The following is a 22,334-nucleotide window of genomic DNA, read 5'->3' as shown; positions in this document are numbered from 1 at the left end:
ATGATACTTTCATCCAGGTCATGCATTTTTACATTTTTCCCTATTTAATAAGCTAAAGCCTGGAGATGTAGAATTTGGTGCATGTATTAGGCAAGTCTTTGGAGTTACTGTAGGTCTTCAAAACACAAGGGGTTTGGTTTCAGTGGTTTTTTTCTTTAACACTCCTTTACATCTAAAGGTTGTGCTTCCAAATCCCCACTGAAAGCCCAGAGAAACTTTGATCACAGAGCGGGAGCGTTGGCAGGGGTGTTCGCTGAGGGAGCGGAGTGGGCGTCCTCGTGCGGAGCGCGGAAATGAATGCCCGAGAAGAATATCCAGGGGACGGGCTTTTTTTCTCTCGTGATTAAATGGGAAAACCCAGCATACTAGCCTCCAAATTTTAACACATTTAGATAAAAGTTAGTAATGTATATGTATGGAATACACTGGGGTGCTCTCCTGTCCGCTTACCGGATACAGCTGAGATCAGAGTGCCTCTGCTGGTTTGAGGACCCCTCTAAATTAGGACAGTAATGCTCCTTTTTCTTCAAAGGGTTTTCAGCTGCTCGTTGCTCCCTGCACTGCTTCAGGTTAAGGCGATGGCTTTGACCTGTTTACTGGCACCCACAATGCTTAAGCCTTACGGTGTAACGCAACTTTACGCTGCTGCGGTACCTGGGCGACTCGCTGTGAGTTTAAGACGTGATTCCTCTGGTGGCTCTTCTGGCTGGTTTGAGTGGGATCTCCGAGCTAGGGTGGGATTGGAATAGGGCTGTGGGACGGTCACCCAGAGCAGTGGTTTTTTGCAAGAGGCTTTGTAAATACTGTGCGCGTCTGTGGTCTTTCTTCCCAAACTTGAGTGGCAACGAGTTTGGGCTTGCCATGTGTTGTAAGGGAGTAGCTGTTCTCCACCGAGATACTTGCGCTTCTCTACCAACAGAAGTATTCGTTCAAAACTGAACAAAGGTGTGAAGCCGGAGACACGAAGTACAATATGCGGTACTCATTCAGGTACTGAGACAGCATCGGAACAAAGCTGAAGACTTCCAGCGCTGCCCAGGCATGAAGGCTGCTGTTCAAGGAGAAGTGCCCAAGTGTGACTGCCTTTGATCCACGGTTGGTGCAGATCCGGTGGAACTGACGGCCTTTTAATAGGAAGCAATCGTGTTTGATTCTACGTGGCTATTTCTTTCCTTCTTTTATCTTAAAGTGATTTAGAAAAGAACTATATGAGTAACAAGTATGCACTTACAATGGTGAACACGACCTCAAAGGGTCAGTGCTTGTGTCGACAAGCTCAGAGAGAAACTCGAACTGTCACTGTGCATGCCAGTACTGTCTAAAATGCCCTAATAGAAGCCAGGAATTAAAACTTGCTGGTATCTAGGCTGAGGTCTACTTTCGGAGTCGTTTGTTTGTTGTAACCCGAAGAGCCGCGTCTTCTCAATGCGGAGGTGCGGTGAGCGTTGGGTCCGTGGTGTGCTCCGAGGGGGGGTCTCTTCCTGGGAACTTTTTGGCAAAAACTCACCTGCTGCCGTTGATGTGATACACGCGCCTCGTTCTGCGCTCTCTGCACATCTGGACTTAAAGGCACCTTTAGGCAGTACTCTTATAGTGAAAAGGACTTAACTGGGCAAAATGCACTAAACTTGCCGAACCAGGGGAAGGAATTTTATTATTTTCACCATTCTCGTGCCATCATTATGATGTGGGAACCGGCAACCGGAGCCTCGCCTCGGACCTCCAGTAACGCGGCTCATTAAGGCTCCTTTGCAACAGGGCTCTGGGGAAGAGCTCGTTCCCCCGCAGGCTGTTGTTTGGTGACAGTGCGGGGCAATGTTCCACATCCCCAAGAAACTCATCAAATGGACGTGGGGCTGTCGGAGACGGCGTGAGCCTTTGTTGGGCACATATTGAACAGTCCATTCATTATTATATAAACTCTGTAAAATAATATTAGTAAGAAAATAGTTGGATAAAGTCAAACGTTGCTGGGACTGTTGTAATAGACAAAACAAGCAGTGATCAGGGTTGGGATTTGGAGAAAAGGGAGCTTTGATGATCCGCAGTACAGGATTGAGATGGTCAGCCGTCACTGGGAGCATCTTGCAGAAGGTGCTGGTCCATCCCTGAGTGCTCTAAAAAGGAGGAAATGAGAACAGAAGTGCTGCTTGCGTGGAGCAGCATCTCTTCGTGACCGCACGTATTTAAGGTGATGGACACAGCTTGTTTCTGCTTCCAACTGCATCATTTCATAGCTGTTTGCATGTAATTTAATATTGCAGAGCTTTGTGGAGCAGCGAAACAAGTAGCAAATAGGTACCGAACAGCACCTGACAGGAAATGCAGGGAAAGGGCCCGGGCTGTGCGGGCCGTCAGCAATGGGAATCTGGGTTTTCCCTTCAGCTGTGAGTAGGTTGTTGGAAGAGTGGCCAGAGCTAGTAAGGTAATTCATGAACATGGGCCGTGTTGAGGATTTCCTATTGTTGCTTTTTTAGTTTTTTTCGTGAATGCGATGTCAGTGAATCCTAGCTATATAGAGCCTTGGGAAAATCACTTTACATGCTGTCTCTGAGTTTCCCCGGTTTTTTGTAATATCGAAATATATTCTTTCTTTCATAGAAATATTGTGAAATAACTTTTTTTTTAATATATATATACAGCAGTTAAAAAAGGTATAAAACACTTCCATGTTATTTTGGTATGACTTATTTTGTGAAGAATGCAGTGTGAATAAGGAATCAGGGATTGTATTGACCAGACTGTCACTGTGATGACCCATTAAAATCTGGGATATTCTATCATTCTTTTAAATTGGATTCAAAATCTATACATAGCTAAGGACATAGTTATTAAATATTGTGCTAATAGTAGTTGTGCAGCAGAACAGCAGTCGTGCTGGAGGTCACAGAACTGTGGAGTAGTGTAGGCTGGAAGTCACCTGTGGAGATCGTGTAGTTTCTTCGTATATTTCAATGGAATTTGGTGTATTGCGGGATGCGGACGTGTCCTCCCGCCCTGTGGCTGGGCAGGGAGCAGCCCTGGCCGCAGGGACCCTGGCGGTGCCGTGCGGGATGCTGAGGGTCCTCAGGGGGGTTGAGAACGGCGCTCACATCGTCTCACCTGTACTTCGCTGGTTCCACCGCTTTAATCCGTTATTTCCCCCAGACCATTCTACTCACAGACTGGTTACATTGATGGCCTGGGCTGTCAATATTCAGTATCAGGACACTGGTAATAGTAACTTTTTCACTAAGCTCTGCATTTCTTGGAGAAGATTTTCTATTGTGGCAGAAGTGCCGGGCATGGAAAATCCTGCTTTGGTAAGTCAGAATGAAGTTACTGTGGAGTAAATCTCATTTAATGCCTCGAAACGAAAGAGCACATTCCTATTTTGATACGTACGGACAACAAATCAGGTCTCGTGAAGCTGTTATCTGTCTAAGAATAGCAAAGTATAAAGAGAACCAAAATGAATTCCTATTGCATATAGATTTAAGTGTTAGCCCTGTCTGATATCCAGGAGCTTTTTTCCTTTACAGTGTAATGACTTCTCACGATTTCACAATAATCAGTTATTATTCTAGAAGACCAGCGATGCTACTGAAGTGCTCACGAAGCACTGATTTGTTATGTTTGTTTCCCTTTCATATGCTTGCCTTACGCTTTGACCCAGAAGATTTGGGGCAAGAACACCTTGTCTCCTTGGGTATCTGGAGTGCGCCGGGCACAGTTTTTTAATTGTTATTGGTAATATCAACAGCACCTTTGGCTTAGCTGTGCCCACATACCTGTTGTTCATCTAAATAGGAAATTTCTTCTTTATTAAAGCTCTTGAGGTGACTCCTGTCTTGCTCCTGTCTCCGGGCTCAGTAGCAGCCGTGGTGGGCTCTGTGGCACACGCTGCCCCAGGACGGAGGGGACCTCCCAGTACGGGCTGGTGTGGGGCTCAGGTGGCACCATCGGGAGTGTGCGTTGTGCCTGTGTGAGCCTTCAGCTAAGGCGGCATTTTATCCTTGAAAACAGGGATCAAATTAGATGCTGTTTTCTCAACAGGAGCAAACTAAGTCTAACTTTCACATGTTTAAATTCCCGTTATTTGAGTCAGTTGATGGCCTTACTAAGTATTTAAAAGTGGCGCGACAGAAGATGTGAGGTAGTTTAGAGTTACAAACATTGGATGCCGACGCCGTGGTACCCAGGCCCGGGTTGGTACCCTGCTTGCTGACATCTTTGCAGGTCTTTTCTCTTGGGCTCTGCTTTCTATAGTTAATGTAGAAAGCAGAACACAAAAGAAAAACATTCACAGAATTAATATCTCATATTAACAGTAGGGTAGGGATGTGTTGTCCTCCATGGCATCATCTGCTGCTGACATTCAGGCAGTTCTAATTACCTGAATGACTCCCTTCGGTCCCCTCTGTAAGTGCTGGATGATGCCTGAGGACGCTGTTCATAGGTGGGAGGATAACGCCGGGGAGCAGCCAGAGAGTGAACTACTCTTCCTGCGGGCAAAGCATGGTTCTGCTGAAGGTCTGTGGAGTTATTAGCCCAGGCACTCTCCTCCCCTCTCCCTCTCCCTCTCCCTCTCCCTCTCCCTCTCCCTCTCCCTCTCCCTCTCCCTCTCCCTCTCCCTCTCCCTCTCCCTCTCCCTCTCCCTCTCCCTCTCCCTCTCCCTCTCCCTCTCCCTCTCCCTCTCCCTCTCCCTCTCCCTCTCCCTCTCCCTCTCCCTCTCCCTCTCCCTCTCCCTCTCCCTCTCCCTCTCCCTCTCCCTCTCCCTCTCCCTCTCCCTCTCCCTCTCCCCTCCCCTCCCCTCCCCTCCCCTCCCCTCCCCTCCCCTCCCCTCCCCTCCCCGCCAGTTGTGCCTTCCCATTCTGCTTCTTGGGAATCCTTGCATCTCTGAATTACTTTGGATTTCAGAATCAATGCAAACTCTCTGCTGTCTTCGGTTCATTTCTTTTGTATATATAAATATATCTTTTTTTTTTTTTTTAAGCAAGTCTCACTTTCTCAGAGTACTTTTTTTGGTGGAGTTAGGCTGTAAAGTTTTCCTGTCAAACTACATAAGACGTCTTCATTTTTCATCGCATTTTTATATGGTGAGCTACAAACACCTGAGCTTATTTGATGGTTCCGTCTGGTGGGAGAAGATTGGCGTGCTTTCTCGGGATGGCGGCTACTGGGTTTTGACTTCCTCCTTTTTCGTAAGCTGAGACAGTGCTCACTTTCCTGAGATGCCCCTCCATAATGGAATTGTACATTATTATTGGTGTTCTTTGATACAAAAGAAATTCAATAGCTCCAGGGCCATAAATATCATTGATTCGCTCCAAACAGAGGAAGATACTGCAATATTTTTTAGATTATTAAGACTTTTCCATTTACTCTCTGATGGGGAAGAGTTATGAATTTGGTAATCATTACGCCCTAGGTGACTTAGGTTAAGCAATCAAGACCTGTCTTTAAAACATAATTATGATTGTTTTCAACATTTAATCCTTTTTTTTCTTTTTCAAAATATTATTTTTTAATGCCTTGAGCATTTTTTGTTTACTGTTTCAAAGAACTGCTCCTGTGGCCTTTGTAACAATAGAGGAAAGTCTTAGTAGCTGTGTGGCAGATTATATTTCTCCCCTGCAAAGCTTTTATGGAATTATTGAGCACTTCGAGATGTTGTAGCAGGAATCCAAGCTTGCAATAAATGTATGGATTTCTTTTTCCCTACAGAATGACTAGGATGAAAAATCTCAGTCTTCTCTGTGTGGATTTCAGTTTCTTGACCAGCTTGCTTTAACAAAAGAGGGGAAAAATAGAGAAAAGACGGGGAGAAAGAAGGCTTCTGGGAGACACTAGCTTGATTCTTACACAATTGATGACTGTTTTAATCAGTGGTGTAAAAGTGTGTGAAGCAGAAATCTAACAAAAGCCCATGTGGGTGTTTGTACGGCATCAGTCAGTAATATGTATGGAGATGAAATAAGGGAAGGGATCTGTATATGCACACACACAAAGTCTATGTAAAATGTAAATTCTGAATATCAGAAGTGCCTCGTTTTTAACGTCGTTTGCGCTTGTACAACCTGTGACGGGAAGGGGCGGCCGGCGGCGCGGGCGCCTGTCCTGGTGCTGCCCAAGGGGCTGCGCAGGGGACACGCGGCTGCCTTTGAAGGCGCTGGTACCGCTCCTCCTGAATTTGCTGGGGACGAAGGTGCAGATATGAAGAGGGCTGGTGGGAGTGTGTGACTTCAGACGCGCGGCTGTCCACCACTCCCGTGTCCCAGTCAGGTAAAACACAAAAGCCCTGTGATGTTTTATTTAATTCCTTAAACTAATGCTTGTGAAGAGCGGGCGGCAGCGAGCTCTCAGGACGGAACCGGTGGGGCCAGAGTGCCTTCCATCACGTCTGCCCTGCGCCCGGCAATACCTTTACAACCAAATAAAATTCTGAGAGGAGAAGCTCAGATGCGGAGTAAACGAAAACAGGAGTTGTGAGATGGACGCTGTGAAGCCACCAGCCGCCTTTGCTTTAACAAGTGGCAGAAGGTTTTTCTGTGGTGGGTGTGAAGCACAAGTTCAGGCACATTAAATGGTGTGTGGATGTTGACATTCGGGAGGAAACCAGCTTTAAAGCTAAAACCCGGGGGGGTGAGTGCGCTCTCTCGTGGGAGTGTTCATACTGGGGCTTAATGCGCTGCGGCTCCTGCGCGTTGACTGCGCACCATTACTTGATTTGCCTCACCTTTCCTGAAGGTCCTCATGTTGACGTGCCCTTCGGTCCTGCTCTCGATGCTGCCTGCAGGTGTAGAGACCCACCTTGCCATGGGCAGACCTTGCTCTGCAGGGGTGGCGCCGTGTCCCCCGTACACCCCAGTCATTTAATGGACCTTTCAAATTGCCTCTCCAGTGCCAGTTAGAAAGGGGAAGTCCCATGGCCCGTCTTGATATTCAAAATGAGAAACCGATGTTCATCACTGCCGCTTCATTTCCTGCAGAATGATGTGCCTCAGAGCCCTTTCATCTGCTGGACCTGATGCGCACGAGGGTGCCTGCGCCACGTCACCGCGCACTTGCCAGCAGCACTCTCCCCGCTTTAGGCTGATTAGGTTAAAAGAAGATCATCCAGAATGTGATGATGATTCAACTTTTATGGTTTTTATCCATCGCGGGCTAAATATATTCTCAGCAGGATATTTGGGGGTAGAGGGGGACAGTGGAAATGCTCTGCTCTGGTGTATTTCTAATAGGTTTAGTAATGCTCAGTAGAAATGGTATCTTCAGTTTTCTTGGTACGGAGTACTCTGTGCTATAAAGGCAATTAATTGCCTGTCTGATGTGCTTACTGTACATCAAAATCTGCTGTTTAATTGTGAGTATGAAACTGTGACTGCACAAAGGATCAATTTTTGATTTCCTGAGATATTTAATGAAAGAATGTGTTATGAATAGGAAAATAAGCCTGCAGTCAAGTTGAGCGTTTTATTTCCTATTTTAAAGTAATTGTCAAAGTTAGGAAAATATTTATGCAGAAACTAGTGTTTTAGTTGTCTGATTACACAAAAAATTGTGAACCTGTAGAATTTGATAGTAGAGAATGAGGTTTTTTTCCCCCTAAGAGATCTAGCGGCTTTAGACACATTTTCCAATTAATCTAATAGAAAACATGAGATACTGACACCATCTCAAAACAGGCGTCTAATTTAGGAGTCTGTTGGGAGCCCAAGTTCTTTAGATAGTCCGTAAAGTTTCCAGAGGACTCTGAGTCACGCCACGTACAGCGTGCCCTGGCCAGGCTGGAGAGTTGGGCGGAGAGGAACCTTATGAAATTCAACAAGGGCAAGTGTGGGGTACTGCATCTGGGGAGGAGTAACCCCACGCATCGGTACGGGTCAGGGGCTGACCTCCTGGAGAGCAGCTCTGTGGAAAGGGCCCTGGGAGTCCTGGGGGACAACAGGATGCCCATGAGCCAGTGATGTGCCCTGGTGGCCAAGAAGGCCAATCGGGGGCATCAAGCAGAGTGTGGCCAGCGGGTGGAGGGAGGTCATTCTCCCCCTCTGCTCTGCTCCAGTGAAGCCATGTCTGGAGCACTGTGTCCAGTTCGGGGCTCCCCAGGTCAAGAGGGACAGGGAACTGCTGGAGAGGGTCCAGCAGAGGGCTACGGAGATGATGAGGGCACTGGAGTGTCTTTCTGATGAGGAAGGGCTGAGGGACGTGGGGCTTTTTGGTCTGGAGGAGAGAAGACTGAGGGGGGATCTTATCAATGCTGATAAATCCCCAAAGGGCGGGTGCCGGGGGATGGGAACAGTCCGTCTTCGGTGGTGCCCAGTGACAGGACAAGAGGGAACGGGCACAAACGTGACCATGGGCAGTTCCATCTCACCCTGAGGAGGGACTTCTCTCCCGTGCGGGCGGCAGAGCACTGGCACAGCTGCCCAGAGAGGGGGGGAGTCTCCCCCTCTGGAGCCATTCCAAACCCGCCTGGAGGTGTCCTGTGCCACTGCTGGAGGTGCCCCCGCTCTGGCGGGGGGTGGCACTGGGGGAGCTCCAGAGGGCCCTGCCGACCCTGACCAGTCTGGGATTCTGGGACTCTGTTGGAGAGAAAATAATTTTTCGAGAGCATGATAGTTAAATCTAAAAAAATGTTTGCCGTGTGACAGCCTGTTTTATGAAACCGAAGGCTACATAGAGGGGGATTTCACAAGAAATGTGCAAGTGATACGCTAAGAATTAATTTGCTGCTGGGTTTGAGGATAGAGCAGTTCCAAAATTATTAATAAACATTGAGGGGGAAAAATTTGATTTGTAACTGCTTTATGATCTGATTTTGAAGGGGAATGAAATCCTTTGTTCCTTTTAGTTGTGCTGTTTCTGTTGCTAGAGATCTGTGGACGAGGAGCCAGCAGAGAACTAGAACTTGATAGGATCGGATTGACCCAGAGCGGCATGAGTCAACTGTGGAGGAAACTGCGAGTCCCGAAAAGAACTCAGGAACATTCATGACTGTCCAGAAAAGAAAATGTATATGTTTGTGCAATTAAAACTCCAGAAATATATAAGCTCTTGAGGCACAATCTCATTAGCGCGGTTGAATCTGGCCAAGGTGCCAGGAGGTGGGAGCCGTGGGTTGGGGGTTCGCAGGGATTGGTGGCAGAGTGGGGGATGTTCAGGTGTGCGTCCCGGGCGTGGGGCAGCACTGGCAGCGCCCACCACGGTGAACTTCTTCATCCCTCTCCTTCATCGCTGCATCCTGAAATAGCATGAAACAGAATTAAAATGGTCTTGAATTATCATTATTTTAAGTGCTGCTAATGGCACCATTTGAGACAATGAGATGAAATAATATCTATTTTTTTCTGGCTAATATTGTCCTTTTAATTCCTCTGGCATCAAAGCCTATTTCTGCATAAAGTAGCTCTCGAGGAGGGTGGTGCTGCGTTATCAGGTGTCACAGAGCTTTGGATTCTTCGTCTTCAAATCTTTAAGGAGAAAAGAGTTGGGGGCTTTTTTGAGCTTCTCTGTAGGGGCGATCTCTGCAGTAGAAAGAAATAATAGCAGATACCTGTGCTAATATTCCCATGTTTGCAACTGCTTTTTTCGCAGACTGGTTCTTTGCAGTTATAGCTGTCTCCCAAAGAGCAGCTCAATTATAAAGGATAAACTGGCAAAATTCATTTTTAATGTGATTGACTTTGGCAAGAGTGTTGTTCTTCAGCGGTGAAGTGAGCACCTGTGGGCTCGGGGGGTATATGTCTCAGCAACGCAATTTTCAAATTTGGTTCTCCCCCTCCTCCCTGAAAAGCAGGGGAATCAGTTCCGTTCTAAGGATCAGAGGTTTTCTGGGATTTTCTTTAATTATTTTTGCGCTCTTCATGGTCCGTTTCCCCCTCTCTCTGTTTGGGTTGGATGATGGCAGAGGTGTGCAGGTCTCGGGTCCGCTTTTGCATGGCAGCATGGACAACATCACGGGTGCCTGCAGGTGGGTTTACCTGCCGTGGCCACCAAGTGTAATTCGGACTTCTCTGAATAGTGGTGCGGTTTCCGACTGACGTGTCGTATCCTTCCCAAACATTTTGACTTGACAGCTGATGGTGGCTTGAAGTTTCAGATGCAAAATATAATCTGCATGTTTCTGGGTGTTGGCACGTGAGACAAGCTGGCTTCTGCCTGCACCCAGCCCTGCTGGGCGCCCGATCCTCAGTGCGAGCATTTAATTGCTTGCCTGCCTCTTCTTGATGCCACTTTTCTATATGATACTGGTTGGACTGGGAGGAACCCTGAATATTTCTGTGTATATGCCTCAATATACTGAAAGCGTGTGTGCTCCAGAAACCAAGGTTCAGGGAGTTTGGGGGGTTCAGCCTGGAGAAGAGAAGGCTCCGGGGAGACCTCAGAGCCCCTTCCGGTGCCTAAAGGGGCTCCAGGAGAGCTGGGGGGGGACTTTTTACAAGGGCATGGAGTGATGGGACGAGGGGGAATGGCTTCAAACTGGAAGAAAGTAGATTTAGATTAAACATTAGGAAGAAATTTTTCACTCTGAGGGCAGTGAGCCCCTGGCGCAGGGTGCCCCAAGAAGCTGTGGCTGCCCCATCCCTGGAGGTGTTCAAGGCCGGGTTGGACGGGGCTGGGGGCAACCTGGGCTGGGGGGAGGTGGCCCTGCCCAGGGCAGGGGTGGCACTGGATGGTCTTCAAGGTCCCTTCCAACCCAAACCATTCGAGGATTCTATGATTCAAAAGGTCCCAGTGAGGCACCGGTAAAACTGGATGGAGTTGTTGTAATCCCAGTCAACCTGTGCACTTACTGCTTTGACCCCAAAGCCGCGTGGCTTTGGCCGCGTGCTGCAGGGCCTCGCTTGGCGTTCCCCTCCCATAGATATGAACAAAATATTGTGGTATCGAATCTGTCTAATATTCTCAAAAACAGGCTTTTATGCATCTATGCGCGTAATGAAGCGAAGTGGTGTATAGCAGAGACTTTATGATGGCTGTCTAGACAGGATGAGATAAGGTCCTTTTTTACCAATTAAAAAAAAAAAGATAAACACTGTGTTTTGCTTAAGCAGTATGTAAGAGTAATGCCATTCTCACGGTTGGCTGCTCAACTGTTAAGGTGATGTTGGGGATATTATTGAACAAGACTGAAGTGAGTACTGGTGGAGAATTAGGCAGTTGAGCTTAATAACTGCGCATTCCATATTTGGGCAGGAACCGGCACTCACAGCTTTTTTAGGAGAAACAAGTAAATTAGATTTGTATTAAGAGATTCATCTGTGTCGATAGTTATGTCCTACAAGATTTTCTGTCGTAGCGGAGACTGGTTCCCCCCGGACCCATCTCTGGAAGCTCTGCCTGGTCCTCCCCTGCGCTGGCTGTGGTTCCCAACGCCCGGGGATGGGCCGTGGGGTCTGCGCAGAGCGGAGTGCCGCCGTGCCACCCCTCGGCACGGGGCGTTTCGGGATGTGTTGCAAAGCACGGCTGCGGTTAAGGGGCAGACCCCATGGGGGGGGGGGGTAATTGTCTGTTATGTTGCCCTGCTGTACCGCGTCCCATTATCATTTGGCTGTTTTTGTAGCATTTATCTCTGCGGGTCAGTTGGAGTGGCTGCTGTGGGATGTCGGTGTGGCGTTCTGAAGGGATTGCTCCGCGTGTGCGTTCCTTGGGAGGATGTCTTCGTGTCCTCCCGGGGCAGTGGGGAGGACTGCTGGGGGGGTTGTGACTCACTGGTGTTTTCCCTCTACTTTTTTTTTTTTGAAAAAAAATGGGACATTGAGAAATTAACATTTCTTCAGGCAAAAAGGAAATTTTTTTTGTAGGTTAGGTAGAACATTGTGGGTTTGTAACTGTCAAGTAGCTTGTCATTCCCTGGAGGGGTACACGGTGCGCGGCACTGACACCCAGGGATGCTGCAGTTCTTCCCACATCCCTCGTGTCCCTGTTTCTCTTCCGAACTGCTAATTCTGGTCAACCTGACCCATTTCTGACCAGAAGTCTTTATCCGATTCAAGGACAAATTAATCAGGCATTATGTGTAAAATGTCAGCTCTTATAAAGTAGCAAAACGCTCCTGAGCTCATTTATTATCTCTCTCAGAAGGCGAAAGCGCATCGCTGCTCGAGTGGGGCCCCTCTTTTGCACTTCCCCTCCCTTGGCACAGCTCCTCCTTTGGGGACTGAGGATCTTTCAGGACAGACACAAATCCCAAATACTTTTTTTTTTTAACGGTCGCTAAGCCTTTAACGTTACGAAACAGGAATTTAAGGAGTTGGAACAAGATTGGTTTAAGATCTATTTGTTTTCCCTCGAGTCGCTGCAGGTTGAGAGAATGGGTTAGTTTGTGCTTCGTTTCCTGGCAGGAACATATTGCCAATAGAATCCGCACGTCTCTGTAGGTCCCCATCATTTGAATTGAGCTCCACAACATTTCAGCCACGGGAGCAGTTAAAAGGGATCATTCCTCTTGGCCCCGGCCGCGTTTGTCCCCATCAATTCATTTCCTTTCAGAGGATGATTCCCTTTTGGCTGAGAATGAGGTGCCTGAAAGCTTTGCTTCCCCCCAGGGCTTTTATCACCCGTTTCAGATGCCCGAACACCTCCGTAGCTGCGTCACGCGCTGTCCTGTTCTTCTCGTCTGAGCCGGGCGCCTTAATGGAAGGACGGCTTGAAAAATATGGGGTACAAACAGTGGTTTTAGTTGTTACCGCAGCCGGTGGGAGTTAGTCTCCTCGTGTTCTGCTCTCCTGACCTGTTTTATCCCGGCGGCTGGAGGCGCGATGACTTTCTTAACGTGGATCATCCAACTCACTGCAGTTGTTGAAAAGGAGATGGTGTGTTTCAAGGTGTGAAGGCAGCAACATCGCCTGGAAGCTCCCTTTTAGCAAAAATAAGAAATTCTGCAGACGTGGGATGCGTTAAAAATTTAAAATGCAGCTAGTGTTTTCCGTATCGAACATACATGAAGGAGTGATACGAGGCTTTGCTCGGGGGTCGTGTCTCACGCGCGGCCGATCCGCTGTGCGCGTCTGGACCCCGAAAGCTTTCCCGTTTCCGCCTGTTGAACTCCGCTTGAGCGCTTTAGCGATCCACCCCAAACCGTGAGCGCCCCTGCCGTCTCGCGGGTAATCCTGGATGCCGCACACAAATCCTTATGCAAGTTTTCAGTCTGACGAGCTTGAGTTAGAGCGGGCGCCTTTCCGAGAGGCGTTCAGCACCATTTGTATTGCTGTCGGACTGTGAACTGCTGCGCTGTTTATCGCTGGTGTTCGCAGACCAAACCCGCTGTGTTCCACACAACTTCTTCTCCTGATGGAGTTTGGCTCAATAAAACTTCACGCGTAGCAGCTTCTCTGCTGGACACGGCTGTGTTTGTTCGCTCGCTTCCGAGTCTGCGGTCAAGCGCTGTTGGAGAAGAAAAAGCCTGAACGTGGTACCTGAGTCCGTTCTATAAAACTGTAAAGATGGGGCAAAATATTTATCAAGGACAGAATTTTTCTACAAAACAGCACAGCTTGCGCTTGCTTTTGACTCTCTTTTCACCGTTTCCCTGGTACCTGGCCTCCCTGGGACAGCCTCAGTTACCTCAGCCGGGAGCTAAGTCTGCGATGGCCGTCCTTGGGTGAAGGGCTGGAAGTGCGTTCAGAGAGAAGAGAAGGCCGAGTCCGCTCTGCCGTGTTTTCCTGCCCATGGAAAGCAGAGTGGTGTGTTTTGGCTTTCTGTGTTGGGGAGACGTGCCGATGGTGGAGATAGTTCTCTGCAGTCCGTGCAGGACCGCGGAGCTCCACAGCAATGCCGGGAAAGGGGTCCCGAAAAATTGGACCCGGCGTCAGGCGGTGCCCCGGTGAAGGGTTGGTGGGGACGCGGTGCAGTGCTGGTGGAGCCCAGAGCCCCTCTGCCACCCCGGCAGGAGGTGGTGGCTGGTGTGGGACAGCCCTGGGGACAGCCCAGGCTGTGCACGGGGATGTTGGTCCGGGGAGGAGGTTGGAGCAGGGCGGATGTCCGGGTGCAGAACAAGGGAGGAGACAGCTCCCGAGGCAGCCCACCCCGAAACACCAATGAAAAGGGAACCGTTCTTTGGAGTTGCAAATTTTCAGCTGATCCCAGTCGTGGTTCCCTCTGACCGCAGCTTTCCCGGTGCTGCGGAGCGCCTTCCCCAGGGACCCGGGGGCTGCTCCTCGTGAGTTACAGCCCTGACAGCCCCCCGGGTTCCGTTTAATTTGTTTTTCTTTTGTAAGGTGAGTTTTCTTTGGTTTCGTACAGTGGCTGGGATGAATTTTTTTTCGCTGCGTGCAGAGCATTATTTTATAAAGTCTCTAAGAGGATGGGAGTATCAAAGCTCTGGATAAATCTTGCATTTGAATTTTTGTGACTTCTTCACAAATGTATCATTATTCATTTTCACCTTTACGGCTGTTGCTTTCTGTGGGAAATGCAGAATAACCAGCTGCTAAGTGAGTTTCAAATGGAGCTTTTCATTTTCTTCTGAGGAAATAACATGAGCTGAGGTGGTAATAGATCATCTGTATAGGAGGCAAATCTATTTTTTATGAGCGTGGTATTTTGATGGCAAGTGCCAAAATTATAGAAAAATAAGAATACATATTGCAGATAATTAGTTCTGAGTTTTTTGTTTTGTTTTTTTGATTGTACTGAACTCTGTACGGAGATGGAGAGATGGGCGCTGTAGGTTGTCTGCTGGAGTTTGGCCCAAATGGGTACAAACTAATTGCCAGAGCTCAGAGGGTTTGTCAGGAGGGTGGATGCAGAGCAGAGGAAGCCTGACCCAGTTTTTGAAAGCGAATCTGCCCAACTCCAACCGCCTTCGGCACCAGGGTAGATTGCATTGGGCACCCAACACCTCCTGTAGCCAAAAAGGCAAATATTTGTCGCAGTGATGGTGCTGTAAACCCGTCCTGTCACTTCTACGCTCCTCCTGAGCCCCTCGGCCGTCCCCAGCAGGCTCTCAACTCCCTTGTTCTTCGTTTCCACCGGGGGACGGAGCGGGAGCGGTGGTGGGGATCCCCTGGTGGTGCCACGGGGAGGGCAGCGCGGGCGCGGACGGGTGCAGAGGTGGCTGTGCCGGCCGCGGCCCTGGCACAGAGCCGAGAGCTGTCGTCTTGAGAGAGTAAAGGCTGAAATGCACTTCTTACAACCAAAAGGCAAAATTTCAGACGTTGCTTGGGTGCAAAGCTGAAACAGATATCCTCTGGGTGATGCCATTTCATGCGTGTGCCCCTCTGATTTGTTCGTTGTAGTGTTTTTTATTTGCCAAATAATGACAAATATTATTGCCTGAGTTGAAAATGAAAATTAAATTTCTGATAGGATATACTGGAGTAATAAAGAAAAAGAGAACATAAAAAGGATTCTTCCACGATAATTAAAAATTATAGTCATTACTTAAACTTGCTTTCTGAATTACAGAGAGAATTAAACTGCTTGTTTCAGAGCAGAATCCTTGTAGCATTCCTTCATTAAAATTCTTCATTGTCAAAACGGATAAAAATGCATATACAATGGCTGATTCTGTTCCAGCCTTGCCTCTGCTTTGGGCCTTATCTCTCTTCACAACAAAGCTCACCTTGAAGGGACTGAAGTAATGATAGATATTTGCTGAGCTGGAAGAAGGAAGAAAGAAAGAAAGAAAGAAAAAAAGAAAGAAAGAAAGAAAGAAGTATCTACTCTTTGCAATCTGTGTTCTTTCCCCTCCAGATACAGAGAAGGAAAAGACCTGTGGGGTACTAAAGCTCTCATGCACCATAAAGTGGTATTATAATGAAAAGTATTACTTTTTATGGCATCTCTACAGTATTAGGGAAAGGCATTTTTCTATAAATGTTAATCTTTAATCTTTATAAATTGCACTCTGTAAGGCTAGAAGGTCTGTAAAGCATTTGTCCCGAAGGCTTAAAAGGATAAAAATAGTATTGCAGACTTTCTCTTTTTTCTTTTTTCTTTTTTCTTTTTTTTTTTTTTTTTAAGCTTAGAAAGATTAGCTTGTTTGGAGGAGAAATGCATGAGAGCGATGTAAGCCGCTGGGCTTCCCTTCCAGGTAGCCCTTAAGCTGATGTTCAACTTTACGCATCTACTCAAGCCCAGTTGAGTCACTGGGAGTCGAGTCTGTGCTGAGGTCCTGCCTGCAGGAGGAGGGGTAATGAAGGAGTGGGAGCCACAAACGCTGAGCTCCTCGCCTGGATTTCTGCTGGCTCTAACCACAAGATAATTTGGGCACGTGAAATGTCCACGCTCACTGACGTTACGGGGAAGCTCTTTCCAGCTGATAACAAAAATAAACAGATTTGGCAGATAATTAAAACCGGCTTATACATTTTCTGCCAAGGAGATTCTTCCCCCTTCTTCTTTCCAGTGAGTTTTCTTTTATGTTTTATGCTCTACCTCATTACGCTCAGCCTTTGCTCCGGGTGCTGTTTCTGAGCGTGCTGATCTTCAGCGCTGGGACGAGGCTGCCAGAGGTGGAGCCGGTCTTCTAAAATGGCTGAATTGGGTTGCACCCTGAATTCGAACCTTAATATTGAGTTTTACGTTGATAGCAGCTTGCCCGGTGTACGTGGGTTTATAAGCATCTGGGTTTGGGGCTCGCTTTACCAGGTGGTGAACAAGGGGTTGATTAAACCTAAATTGGGAGTATTAACAAATCACTGCTGAAGGTTGTGATAAGCATCAGCAATTTCCGGTTTTGTTGAACTTTTTAAAATCGGTTAGCCATTCTGAAAAATACGCATTAATGGTGTATTAATACTCGGTATCTGCTTATCAATGAAACCTTACTATAATAAAGTATTTATGATATGTAATTATAATCTATAATGAAAATTTGTCCAGTGCAATCTCATCGTTTAAAAAGCAAAACTTTTCCAGAAGTTTTCACTCTGCCTAATGAGTCTTTTTTTTTTCCCCCTCTAGGTAAGTGTCTCCATTCTGAAACTGCAGGAAAGTTCTCTGAATGCCGAGAAGTTGGATGCCTGTTGACCAAGTAAAGCTCCCTTCAATTTTGGTAACATCTGCCACAGATTTGCAGTGCTTTCTAAGTTTGCGAGAGCGCTTTTATCTTCTTGTCGTTTTTGTGCATGCCGAATGGGTGTCGGGCTCTTGAAGGAGGAGGTGGATTCACACACAAAATACATTTCTAATTGAGGTTCAAGTTGGAGGCTGACTATAGGCGACGACTGAATGGAGTGAAAGTGAGAATCACCTCCCAGCGGGAAGTCCCCTGCTGCAACGTGTGGGGGTTTTAAGACTTTTTTTTTAAAAAAAGTTGTGACAGTAGCTTAGACAGTTGCGAAGATGACTACCAAGTCACATTAACTGTTAAATTGTGTGTGAGTGTGCACACAGGCTGAAACAATCTGTTGCTTGTTCATCGCAATGGATCGTTGACGATGCCGCGGAACCATACTGTAAATATCTATAATTATAACTTTCTCAGGTATTTGAGACACGGAGGGAGGATTAAGGGCTGTCAAACTTTTTTTCTTGTACAGAGTCTGGTGGGCAAAGCACTTCATTTTGGTGTTGGTAGCGGCAGAGATGGGGTGTTGAAGAGCGCACCACAAGAGTGTGTCTCGCTTCCCCTGCGATTCAGCCCTCCCCACGAGTGATGAGCGGCGGTGGCTGGGGTAGCGAGGGGAAAAAATTATCCTGGTGCAGTGCTCTTTGGGTTTTTGTGAAGCGGGAATTGCTCCAAATCTGGGAATTCGTCTCTTTCCCCTGAGGTGAAGGTTTTTACTGCATTCAGGTCCCAAAGGCTTAAAGTCCTGGCGCTCCGGTCTCACCCCTGAGCGCAGATCGCCGCCGTTCCAGAGCAAATCCAGTTGCACTGTGTTGTTTTCTGACTTAATTCGAGTGGCTGAACGACGTCTTGCTTCAGGATTGAAATAATGAGGGTGTGCAGGGGGGAAACGGAGAAGAAGAGGTTTGTGTTTTGTTTATTACATGAGGTCAAGAGGTAAATGGACTTGTTCAATGCAAATGTGAATTGTAATTGTGGCTTTACGGTGCGTGTATTAGAATAATGACCTGAATTGATACTACAAATATAATTACATTGATTCTTTACTGATGGCTATAAATAGTGGCATTTCCCTTGATCTCTGAACAGAGTTAGTTATAAAACACATGCTCCACTTTTATATTCACACATTGCATTCTCATCACTTTTGTCTCTTACTCCCCAAGGGCTTGATTTAGAAGAAGTGTCTGATTTAATGGAAAAAATGATGAAACAACACAGACAGCGGTTCAGAGCATTTCTGGTGTAAAAGAAGGTGTTTCTTTTTGATTACGTTCCTCAGACTTCATTGCTTATGTTTTAATATTTTGCTTAAGAAAAATATGAGGCCAGGCTATTTTCACTTTTTAAATTATTTTAAAACATGTGTCTGCTTCCATTGATCTCGGAAATGACTGTTACTGAAGGAGAGCTATTGCGCTGATCTGATCTAACAAATCGTGCTCCAAACTTCCCATCGGGCTACCAGACTGGAAAGAGCTTTTATTTGAAAGGGCAGAAATTAGACCCAGGAACCTCGGAAGCTGCAGTATTTACTAGTGGCAAATATACGTGTCGTAAAAATAAGAACTGAACATTAGGAAAATCGCTCGGTATTAACGCTTTTTAGTGTAGCCTCGTGGCTTCATTTCACAGACTCAGCAGAAAACCCTCCAACTTCTGCCTAATGTTCTTCCACGTAGATATCGAGAAAAAAAATGTTCACAAATAAGCGTTTTAAAAAAAATCATAGAGTCCTAGAATGGCCTGGGTGGGAAGGGACCTGTAAAGGCCGTCTGGTCCAACCCGCTGCCATGAGCGGGGGCATCTTCAACCAGACCAGGGTGCTCCGAGCCCCGTCCCCCCTGGCCTGGGATGTTCCCAGGGATGGGGCATCTCCCGCCTCCCTGGGCCGCCTGGGCCGGGGGCTCACCAGCCTCAGCGCGGAAACTTCCGTCCTTGTGTCTGGTCTGAATCAACCTTCTTTTAGTTTAAAACCGTTACCCCCTGCCATATTGCACCAGGTCCTGCTAAAAAGTTTGTCCCCATCTTTCCTAGAAGCCCCCTTTAAGTACTGAGAGGCCACAACAAAATAGTAGATTTCGTTCAGGAGTATCGTTCCTTTAAAATTGCTTCTGTTCACGTCTCTTGTTCCTTAGTCTGCGCTGCCGAGTTGTGGTCGGATCTCTGGAAACAGTTCCCGATTTCTCTCTAACATCCTCAGAACCATCATCCTGAGGATATTGTGAAACGAGACCAAAGTAATTGTAACTGAGATTGCTAAATATGCTGTCAGTGCTAAGATTATAAGTGTGATTGTTCTGGCAGGGAGCTGTGATCAAGCCACCGTGTTGTTTATCCTTATTTAGAGAGGAGTTTTTCTGGAATCTTGTTTTAGCAGGCTACAAAAGGAATGATTATAATGTCTTGTTTAAGGAGACAAATGCCTCTGACTGCTTAAACACAAAACAGTTTTGTGTGCCGCACTCAAAGAAGCAGTAAGTCAAGACAGTTTTCAATCTCAACAAGAAAAATACTGGTAATGGCATCGTATTAAAATATTTTTAACATCTCCCGTTTGTGGGAGGTGCCTGTTTGACTTCTGAGAAGCAGAGCCAATAAAGCTCGTGTTTGTGTGAGGTTTCTGTGTAATCTGGTTTAGACATACAGAAGTAAAAACTAATGAAAGATTATTTTTTTTCCCCCACAAAATCTGGAATAGCATTTGCCAGTGTCTCTCATTAGGAGATTGCAGAGTAAAGCAGAGCTGTCTTGATTATAATAACCATCTTTCAGATAATGCAGCATTGCATTAGCACTTTACAGTTGTTTTGTAAGTAGATTTGCTTTATTTTCAGTTCCTAGCAGAAGCCAAATGAAAGTGGCTTACTCTTTTGGCCGTCGCGAAGAAATTCCACCCAATCTCCTTTTTCGGTTTCAGCTGCTGCTTTTGGAAGGTGTGGGATAGTTTGGGGCAGGCGTTACTGGTGACCCGCAGTGTCAGGACGAGGGCGCCCGGAGGGCCCTTCACCTCTAGAAAGACGGACGTCTTCGTTTGAGCGACGGGGGCGGCACCTCGGGCTGGGAAGTTCGCTAACATTTTTGTAGGTGTGCGTGAGCCCAGAGGAGCACCGCGCGCTCTCCGGGCACGGGTACTCTCTGAAATGCGTCGTCGCTGTTTGCGTGGGACACGTCCTGCGCTACTCACCGTAACTGCTGGAGGAGCACTGCGGGATTTCTGCCGTTTCCTGAGTGTACTTGCAGAACTGCTCAAAGCCGTGACTGCCCCTTCCTTGGACATCTGGGAATGCTCCAAATTTGTGTGCCGTGCCTCCCCTTGGTTTTGTTTCAGGCTCTTGCTGCTCACGATGGTTTGTGGCACCACCAGGGTTTGGCTCGGTGGGATTCTGTACCCGCGGCTGTGTGAACGCCACGGGTTCCTCTCTGGACTGGTCCACATACGACGCGTTACGGCTCCCAGGAGTAGAAATTAGTCTCTTCAGATCAGAAGGAAGTGGCCCATTTTGTAGCTCCGGAGATGCCCCGTTGGCGCGTTGTGTGTGGCGCGGGGGGGGGGGCAGCGGAGGGTGGGCAGCGGGCAGCGGGCCGGAGAGACCCAGAAGGTCTCGTAACTACATCAGTGGTTTAAGTGTAGCACGAGTCAGCCACAACCAAACGCTCGTAGTCCTGGCTGGACCTCGGGAGAGGCAACACGGGCAGTGAGACCCATCTGCCCCCTCACCTTGACCAGAGGAAACTCAGGCCTCGGTGCGCCCAGCTTGCCCGCGGCTGACGCGCGGTGGGCTCGGGGGTAGGGGCTGAGGGGGACGCACCGCTGTTGCGTGAGCGACCACAGCACTTTGTTCCTCAAAGACTTCCCAGGCACCGCCTTGCCTCGCTCCCTCTCCTGCCAGACTGCCGCGGTTTTGCTCTTTTAAAGCAAATGCTACGGGAAATACCATTAGAAAGTGAGAGCAGTTGGGAGTTAATGGGTGCATGTATATTCAGTCATTATATTAAGTTATACTAAGTTAGATGAAGAGAGGTCGTCAGCGTATTTCGGTGTAAAGTCCTTAAATGAGGAGGGGAAACGCGTAGTCTGATTTCTGTTTCAGATATAGCACCGGCTGTGTGCTCTGATTGCAGTGCAGAAAACGCTGCTCTGACTTTAAATACCTGGGGCAATTATCACTGGGGTTTTAATATTGCCTACGATATTACTTTACTGTGATTAGCTTAGTGATATATTCCATAACCTCTGGGCTATTCCTTTGAAATGTTATTTCCATTTAAAAAGTATAATACTATGACCATACTAAGAGGAAAATTACCAAGTTCAGAAGTCATTGATGCTGAATATCTTTAATGGCACATCTAACACCGTGCTGTCACATTTTGCAGAATGTGCTTTAAACGTGCATCTCCCTAATTGAATAGACGCTGTTGTTTTCCATATCATGTAAAAGTATTGCCCTCGCGCTTCTGTCAATTCAAAGGAGCTTTTATATAGGTAGAGTTATTTGAATTAGCTGATCAGAAAGCACTGGGAGTGTACTTGGATATTTAAAGCATCGCCTCTGTATAAATCATGTGTCAAATCCACTTCTCAGTCACGCCGGTATTGGCGAGGTTTGGAATTGATTTATCTGGTGGAAATACTCAGCCCTTTCAGCATTCACGGAATACGTTTCTCAGTAAATTGCTACGCACAAAGATACCTGCGTTAAAGGATATTGGAACGGCTGCTAAACAGAGCACACTGACCTTAAGGGATCCTCAGATTAAGATTGTCTGCGCAACCTTTATTTGCGTCTTGTGTGCATCTGCATTACAATAACGCCTTTATAGGGTCTCATGCTATTTTCGCGCAGGACCCGGGCCTCGTTCAGCGCACAGGAAGTCGGATGCTCGGTTAATGAGAGGCTATCCGCTGTTTTGTTTTCCTTTCATTAATCAATGTGTCCCCTATGCCTTATTTCTGCTCGCAATTCAAGCCGTGTGCTGAAGACAGAATTATTAATTTCCTTTCGGGCTCCTCTGTAGTGCTCATCATTTTAGTATTTGACTGGTTCGTGAGCACCTGGGAGTTTCTTTTCTTGAATTAAGACTCCTTGTGAGGTAAGGGAGTTCCAGTTTTTCCCCACGTCGTAGGATTGAATTGACCAACAAGAGATTAAGGTCAGAAGTACCCATTAATTTCAGGTGTCCAATCTGAGATGCGCTGGACCTGGTTTTTTTCGGCCTACTTAGCAACGTACAGCACTTCGCACAGCCAAATTGCGGCTCCCGCTGAGTCCATTTGCAGCCGTGAATATTTAGCCCCTGCACTTACGGTAATGAAATCGCGGCAGCGGAGGGC

General features: G+C 47.3%; 1 protein-coding gene across 2 annotated transcripts in view; it reads left to right on the top strand.

Annotated features, from left to right (window-relative positions):
* Nucleotides 1–22,334, top strand: part of CDH4 (cadherin 4) — a gene marked incomplete at its 5' end in the record, with an annotated part of 460,835 nt that overhangs the window by 110,231 nt on the left and 328,270 nt on the right. The gene's annotated exons all lie outside the window — the stretch shown is intronic.

Source organism: Vanellus vanellus (genome assembly GCF_965231255.1).
Source record: "Vanellus vanellus genome assembly, chromosome: 15".
NCBI lineage: Eukaryota > Metazoa > Chordata > Aves > Charadriiformes > Charadriidae > Vanellus > Vanellus vanellus.
Note: the sequence above shows the minus strand (reverse complement) of the source record. Positions and strands in the feature narration are given on the sequence as shown.